The following is an 8,347-nucleotide window of genomic DNA, read 5'->3' as shown; positions in this document are numbered from 1 at the left end:
TGTGTGTGTCTGTGTGTGTGTCTGTGTGTGTGTGTGTGTATGTGTGTGTGTGTATGTGTATCTATGAGAGTGTGTGTATATGTGTGTGTGGTGTGTGTATGTGTGTTTGAGTGTGTGTGTGGTGTGTATGTGTGTTTGAGTGTGTGTGTGGTGTGTATGTCTATGTGTGTGGTATGTCTGTGTGTGGTGTGTGTGTGTGTGTCTGTGCGTGTGGTGTGTCTGTGTGTTGTCTGTGGTATGTGTGGTGTGTGTGTGTGTGTTTGTGTGTGAATACCCTCTACTTGCTGACAACAAGCCTGCTCTGTAAAATGCCATCCTTTCCTAAGAAGTCACTAAAGTACTTTCTGTTACTTCCCTATTCATGTTTACCTCATCTACAAAATGAATGAGAGCATCTCCAGGGGAGGGTCTCTGTTTATCCCCCAACACAGACTTGGGAGTCAGAGAAGATCTGAGTCTAAGCCAGGAGCAGTGGCATGGGCCTGAAGTTCTGGTTACTCGGGAGATAAGAATTAATTGAGCCTACAAGTTCAAGACCAGTCTGGAAACATAACAAGACACAATGGCACAGGAAATAAATAAACTCTGAGTTAAGACAGTAAGGATGAAATTATAACCACTCCACTCACATCCAGAGCCAGAGTCATCTACCCATGCTGCCCATCACTGCCCAGGCACTGCATCAACACCAGCCCATCCCTCCTTTCTTTAACCCCATGTGGCTGAGGCAGTCTCAAGGCAGGCGCATAGGTACCAGTGTTTTCACCTCCATCTCTGCCTTTAGTCTCAAGATGTAGAAGCATCTTTGCAGCTACAAAGGAGGTTGGGCCTGCTCTGCCCTCTCCCGCATGGATGTCTGACCATTTGCCTTCCACATGCCTTCTCCAGTCCCAACAATGGAACTGTGAAGATGGACTTGAGAGGGACTCGGTCCCTCCAGTTCCAGACTGATACCGTTTAGTCCTTGGCAAGAACAAAAAAAGACTCATTATTCCAATATGAATATCTATGTCTCCAAAGACTCAGTTAAAACACTGGGCCTGTAATCCCAACTGCTCAGGCGGCTAAGAAAGAAGATCCAAAAGTTCAAGGCTTGCCTGGACCACAGAGTTTGTCCAAGGCTAGACTCGGTAACTTAAGAAGACCCTGCTTCAAAATAAAAAGTGGGAAGAAGTCTGGGGCCTAGTTCAATGGCAGAGTACTTGCCTAGTAGGAACAAGGCCCTGAATTCAATCCCCAAAACACGCACTCACACACACACACACACACACACACACATGTGCGCGCACTAAGAAATATTTGTATAAAATATCTGTCTTAGTTATGATTTCTATGACTGCGATAAAGCACCAAAACCAAAAACAACTTGAAGAGGAAAGGGTTTCGCCTCCAGATCACAGTCCATCATCAAAGGGAGCCAGGGCAGGACCCTGGAGTCGGGATCTGATGCAGAGACCATGGAAGGGTGCTGCTTAGAGGCTTGCTCTTCATGGCTGAGCTCAGCCTTTTTTCCTATAGAACCTAGGCCCACCTGCCCAGAGGTGGGTACAGACCACAGTGAGCTAGACCTACCCCTGCCTCCCCAGTAATCAGTAAGAAAATCCCCTACAGACTTGCCTATAGGTGATCTGGTAGAGGCATTTTCTAAACTGGGGTTCTTCTTCCCAAGTTATTCTAGCTGTGTCAAGTTGATAAAAAGTCAACCAGGAATGTGTTCCTGCATGATAGAGCCATCCGCTCACTTCTCAGGAGGCTCTGTCCACGGTTCTGTGCCATCGGTCTCACCTACTCAGGAGGGTGGAGTTGTTGTGCTTCTTTTACAGAGGAAAAACTTAAATTTCAAAGCTACAGTTCAAAGGCTAGGCGATACCTCTCACGCTGCCATCCGAGCAAGCAGCAGTGGTTTGGTTTTCTGTCTGGGCTCTGGGCCAACCCAGTCACAGTGGAAGTAATGCCGGTGTCTTGGGAACTTCCAGAGAATTCCACTACTACTACTTCACGTTCCTGCAGGACACCTCATCTCAGCAGGTTTTGAGAACCTCGTTAGCAGGCACACAACCTCTCAGGGTGACAGATACTAGAGAGTAAGAAACTCTTCCATGGTTCCAATTAAAGGCAGACTTACCAGACTACCCAGAAGAGCCAAGACATCTCCATAGCAACTGATTTTAATAACCAGAGTTAAAAGACCGACTCATTTGCCCAATCAGGTATTTACGTTTTTTAAACATGTGTGTGTGTGTGTGTGTGTGGTGCACATGTGTGAGTGTGGGTGTGAGCACACACATGCCCATGTGACGGCCAGAAGTTGGTGCCAGGCACTTTCCTCCAGCCACTCTGACATTGACGTTAGGTGGATCCTTCTATCTCTATCTTATTTTTTAATTTTTAATTACAGTTTTATTTGTCATGGATGTATATGGGGAAAGCACGCATGTCACAGAGCACATACGGAGAACAGAGAACGATTTTGTGGACTCAGTCCTCACTTGTCACCTTGTATGCCCGGGAATCGAACCCAGGGCATCAAGGCAGGCAAGATGCTCCTTTCCCCACTCAGTCATCTTGCCAGCCCTCCATCTTATTTTTGAGACAGAGTCTCTCTGAACTTGGAGCTCATCAAATTATGTAGACAGGCTAAGGATTCTGCCTCCTGCCCCCACCCCCGCCCTGTCTCTGCCCCTCCAGGGCTGGGATCACAGGCATAGGTCACTGTACCAGGCTTTGTGTGAGCGCTAGGGTTTGGAACTCTAGTCATCCTGCTCATGTGGTAAACCTCTCCACAGTCCAGTCAGAAAATATGCTCAAAGTTTTCAATAGATAATAAGTGTTCCCTATGTGTCTAACATCCAGATAGAAGGAAGGGGCTTTCTGTTCAGTACAGAACTAGAGACAGATGAGCAAAAGGTCTAAATGACCCACGGCAGCCACCTGGAACCCCTCACTGACTGGATCACCTGCCTATCACGGGCAACCAGAAGGGCTCAGTGTAAGGAGCATGACGGAGCACCTCCCTTCAGGACCAGGAAGGCCTGGGTCTGGCTTCTGATGCTACTGCTTACTAGCTCTGGGTTCAAGCGAATTTGTGAGTTCTCTAAGCCTTAGTTTAGCCCACCACAAAGTGGACACCCATCTCGCAGATGGCATGTGTGTCTCTGATGAGCATGGCTCTGACTTCTGAGGCGCTGCTTTATTCGTTGCTTTCACGGCTTATGTCATGACTAGTGAACTTCCTGTTCCTTTTCAGGAAAAGTCTTCCTTCAGGATCCAGGGGGAATGAATTCCAGGACCCCCCCAGATACAATCCTGGACGCTCAGGTCCCTGAAGTCTAATCTTCACGCACTCCTTTGTGTTCACCAAGGTGTCCCTAGGTCAGTTCCAATAATGAACACAGCACAGATATTAGTACTTAGCAGAGAGTGGCTAAACTGTATTGGTTAGGAAATGATCTAGCTTCATTTCTGTTGCTATGATAAAATATCCGGACGCCCAAAAAATAGTTTTAGGAAAAGGGGCTCTGTTTTAGTTCACAGTTTCAGGCTCATCAATGGGGAAGTCATGGAGCAGGAGCTTGAGGAAGTTGGTCCCAGCACATCCAGAGTCAAGAGAACAAATGCATGCACATTTAATACTCAACCGGTTTCCCCTACTCTGATAAAGATAGCACCCCAAACCAGGGAATGGGGCTACTCACTTCCAGTCTGGATCCTCTCCATCAATGAAGGAAACTAAAACCATCTTCCACAGCCATGCTCAAAGACCAGTGGTTCTTAAACTGTGGGTCATGACCCATTGGGGCGAGGGGGGGGGTTGAATGGTCTTTTCACAGGGGTCACCTAAAATTATTGGAAATATCAGATATGTACATTATGATTCATAACAGTAGCAAAATTACAGTTATAAAATAGCAGCAAAAATAATTTTATGGGTGGGGGGGGTACCATGACATGAGGAACTGTATCAAAGGGTCACAGCATTAGGAAGGTTGAGAACCACTGTCTTAGACCAACCTGATCTAAATAATCTGTCACTGAGGCTCTCTCTCCAGGTAATTCTAGGTTGTGTCAAGTCGACAATTAAAACTGATCATCATAAGTTGGGCTGTGCATGTTCACAACCAATGCATGTTTTTTTTCTGAATAATTTTGATCAGCAGTTGGTTGAATGAGGAACCTACAGAGGGCCAACCAAGTGGCAGAAAATGAGTCGCCTCTTATGGAACTCTAGAATATAGCTGAGAGGCATTTGGTTCAAGGTTTACAATGTCTCAAGCCTGTAGTCCTAGTTATTTAACTCAAACCGTTAAGGTTACTGTCGGGTTTAATTGCGTATGTGCAAGCAGTCTTCCAATCCCTGCAGATTGAAGAACTGGGTTACAAGACTAATAATTACTCTTACTACAAGCTCCATGGTCCTAAATCCTGGGTGTTTATGCTCTATCTTGACTAGAAAGTTTTCCTCCCATGGAAAAGACTGGTATTGGTTCAGCCAGTGTTCTCTGAAGACAGAAATGGCATGGCAGGCAGGTACCGGGAACTTGATGGCTGGAGACAGTGGGAGACTTTGGCACAGAAAGGGTTATCTTCTCTGGTCTCATGTGGTCAGAAGAGGCAGACACTGGTAGATTCTCAGACTAACTCCAGGTGGAATAAATCAGAAGCACTGGAGTGAGGGGGCTGAACCCAGCTGTCTGTTTGAATAATCCCTCTTCAAACAAAGATCACCCTCATCAAATGTCAAGGCAGCACACAGGCCATAAGCTCCCTGAGCTAAACCTGAAGGTGTCCCCTGCCCTTCCAGAAGAGCGGACAGACAAACTGCAGCCACAACTCAGGTCTACGACCTGAACGGCCAACCTCATTTCTGCTGCTTTTCTTCCTAAATCTGTAGGGGAGTCCCAGGTCCTCCTAGCTTGGAGCACAAACACTGGTTTCCAAAGGGGGAGAGAAACAGACAGCCGACTATCTTTGAAAATGAGGACCGTGCATGAAAATGAAAACCTGATCTATCGAAACCGCCTAGGATATTAGTAGTTGTTCCCCAAGCCTTTGACAAAACATATGTTCTATTCATAAGACTTGAAAATCTGGGGGAGCCCCGTGAAGACTTAACATCTGGAGGAACGTAGTTAAAAATGTCAACGGCTGTGTCACCCTCTGTGGAGCACTGCAGAGAGGGTTTTTTTTCTCCCCAAATTGTTTCCAATAGATAAACATCACTTCTCTAATGAAGAGGGAGAGTAAAACTGGATTCTTGGCCATTTTCTATCCATATCATACCCGTGAAGATTTATTTTGCATTTCTATTTCTTTCTATACGGCAGGACAGTATGTATAGTAATTATTTATATGGTACCATATGTTACAAGGAGGGGGAATTCATTAAATATATTCTTCCAGCTGCCCTGAAAATAAATGAGGAGGTTAAATGCATTCCTAGGTACAAAGCACTGAGAATTAAGACAAGCTGTGAAGCTAAAGAAAAAAAATAATCCCAGTATTGAGTCCTCTGAGAGGATCCCTTTTGGAAAAAAAAATATGTGGCAAACAGCTTCTTCCTCTTATCTCCATTTTTAACCCCTGGAATGTGCAGCAGTTCCTGGTGAAGTCTTAGAGTTCAGGAAATAAAAACATATGGAAGAAAACCAGAGACACAGGGACCAGAAGGCTCCTACATTCACCTACACTCCCATCCCTGTGGGATAGTAAGATGTTGAAAATTACTGGCAAATTCCATTGTCCAATGCATCCTCCCCCCCACCTCACTGTGAGTAATGTTTACTCACTTAAAAATATTTATGCTGGATATCTGATTTCATAAATCATAAACAAATAAGTCTTCTTTAGAGAGACATTGCAGCCACACAGCCATCCTTGTCCTGTCACGCTTGATGTGACCTATTGATTGCTTCAAAGAAAAATGTACACTTTTTATACCAAAAGTCTCTCAGCAGAATAAGCTCAGTGAATGCTCACTGAAATTTCACAAGGAGAATGGGAAATAAAGTTAAGAGCCAATAGAAAGACTACGGAAAGGGAAACTCCAAAAGCTGTCTCCTCCACCAAAATACCTCCCCAGGCTGACATTTCGGAAGTCTGAAGCCGCTTTCCTGAAAGGAGGAGTTGGTGGGAGGAGGTTTTCCCCATACTCGAGCTTACAGTACACAAGATCACCTCGGAATCTACACGATTTAGCTTCACACTGGTCTCAGTTTATCCTCTTGGCTCACCTGGCGCACACAGGCTTTGGTTTATAAAGGTTTCTGTGGGGACCGACCTGTTTCCCTTGGACCTCGGCTTTGATGGGGTAGGACCATCTAATGCCAAGTTAGTACGTTAAGAGCAAGGGTAAAGGACACAGGACTCACTGAAACTTTCTCCAGCAGCCCAGATCCAACTCCACATAATCACCCACATACCTACTTGTAAAAATTGTCCTGTAAGAGCCTTGCTTATATTGTGTTAACCTTGACAGTAAAGGTATTCGACGCATCACTCACGAACTTGCTACCCGGTTCTGGAACACTCTGATAAACACACCAGCCCCGTTATTTACTCTCCCATCCTTCCCCGGCGAGAAAAGAATCTAAATAAAAATGGGATGACTTCCTCCTGGTTGACTTTGAAGTTTTACTTTGGGGGTGCTAACGGGTATTGATCAGAACTTACCAATGCTGAGGGAATAATTCCAAACCAACGACATTCAAAACATCTTCAATTTATTTGCAGACTAGAAATACGACTTGTCTCAACGAGAGAGAAAACGCTCCCACTTGTCAAATTAAAAAAGAATGAAAACTCACAGTTTTCCTCTGAACAAATTTAAATTTTCTGGGTCACTTGCCTCATCTCACTTTTTAAGCAGCCTGACCGGCTCCGGGAGGCTACCAACTGTCTGCGAAGACAATACCCAAGCCGCAGACCTTACCACCCGCCCCTGCCTACCTCACCTCAGCACCAAGCCTCGCCCTTCCAACCCACAGACCAGGAGCTTATACACAGGAAAAGTTGCTGGAGGTAGACTTCCCCACCTGCGCTGTCGGATCCGGATGCCTGGGAAGAAGAGAAAAGCTACCGGGCCGCACGCCCTCCAGGCCCAGGAGCTGAGCGCGTCCCACCCCAAAGACAGGAAGGCGATTTCTAAGCAAACCTGCACCCATCCCACTCAAGTCCGCACGCCAGCTCGCCGAGTCACTTACGTAAGCTCGCCTCGCACAGTCCCAAACTGCAGACACACACCCGCACCTGTCACGCATCCGAAATGGACAAGCGCCCACCCCCCGAGGGATGCAAGCTACACGGATCGGGGCGCGGTGCGGTTTCCATTTCTTTTCCCCTGTTCTTTTCTTGTCCGATTTTGTCTAACCACAATTACCTTAACAACCAAAGAATTGTCCCGACTCGCACCGGTGTCTCAGTTTCTCTCCTAAAGCCCGGCTGGCGCCCGAAGCATGATAAGGCTCAAGAACCAGGGAGCCGCCAGCTCTCAGGGGGCTGATTCCGTCCGGGCGCTGCTCTCCCGGGTGTCGCCTCCTCCTCTTCTGTCACTCTCCCCGGTGGCGACCTCAGGGGGCTCAGCGAGCAGACTGTGCAGCCCCAGGCCCGGGAGAAGGTGCGGTGGGTCGCATGGTGCCAGGGCGCGGGGCTCTCGGGCTATCTCCCTGGCCCCTCTCCGGCCGGGGCTGGATCCGCCCCCTCGGCACCCGCAGCAACAGGGACCCTGGGGCGCCCCCGGGCGGAGCTCTTGGCCACCCGGCGGGGCCGATCGCCAAGGAACTGCCCGGAGTCGCGCAGCCCAGGCGCTCAGCTCGGTCGCTGCCGCAGCGGCGCCCGCTGTCGGGGACCCAGAGCAGCTGCAGCCCCGCCGCCGCCGCCACCGCCGCGCACCTGGGCGCCCGCACCTGGCCTGAGCCACGCGCTGCTAGCGGGACCCTGTCGCCTTGAGTGCGAGCGTCCCTAGGGCGCCGCCACCAGGCTCACCTGTCCCAGCGCCGCCCAAGGTGTCGATCAGGCTCTGTGAGGCAAGTGGGGGAGATCTGTAGATTCCTGGCAACCGAACAGCCGCCTAGAAAACCGAGGGACTGTCTCAAGCAAGCCAAGGCTCCTCTAGTCGCTGCTAGGCTGAGCGGGAACGGAAACTTTAGGGACGCTAAGGTGCTCGCAATTCTGGCCAGGGGTGCTGTGCCCCGAGAGTTTGGGCCTGGCGGCCCCCTAAACTAAAATGTGCTCCTCAGAGATTGTTGCTAACCTGGTAGTTGTATTTATTTCCACACTTGATACTATCTTGAAACAATACAAAAGAGAATTGTGCAAATCTCCCGGGGCAAGAAAAGTTGACATTCAAATG

The 8,347-nt window shown here is 48.3% G+C and overlaps 1 protein-coding gene across 3 annotated transcripts in view; it reads right to left on the bottom strand.

Moving 5' to 3' along the window:
• The window catches only part of Rgs6 (regulator of G protein signaling 6), a 545,705-nt gene extending 537,913 nt beyond the window's left edge, over positions 1-7,792 (bottom strand). For all 3 annotated transcript variants that reach the window (XM_013346421.2, XM_026779939.1, XM_013346417.2), the window contains exon 1: positions 7,376-7,792. The gene's annotated coding sequence lies outside the window, so the exon portion shown is untranslated. The remainder of the gene's footprint in view (positions 1-7,375) is intronic.
• Positions 7,793-8,347: the final 555 nt, after the last annotated feature.

This window comes from Microtus ochrogaster, chromosome 1 (genome assembly GCF_000317375.1).
Source record: "Microtus ochrogaster isolate Prairie Vole_2 chromosome 1, MicOch1.0, whole genome shotgun sequence".
NCBI lineage: Eukaryota > Metazoa > Chordata > Mammalia > Rodentia > Cricetidae > Microtus > Microtus ochrogaster.
The sequence above is the reverse complement of the archived record's forward strand: the minus strand, read 5'-3'. Positions and strand labels throughout refer to the sequence as shown.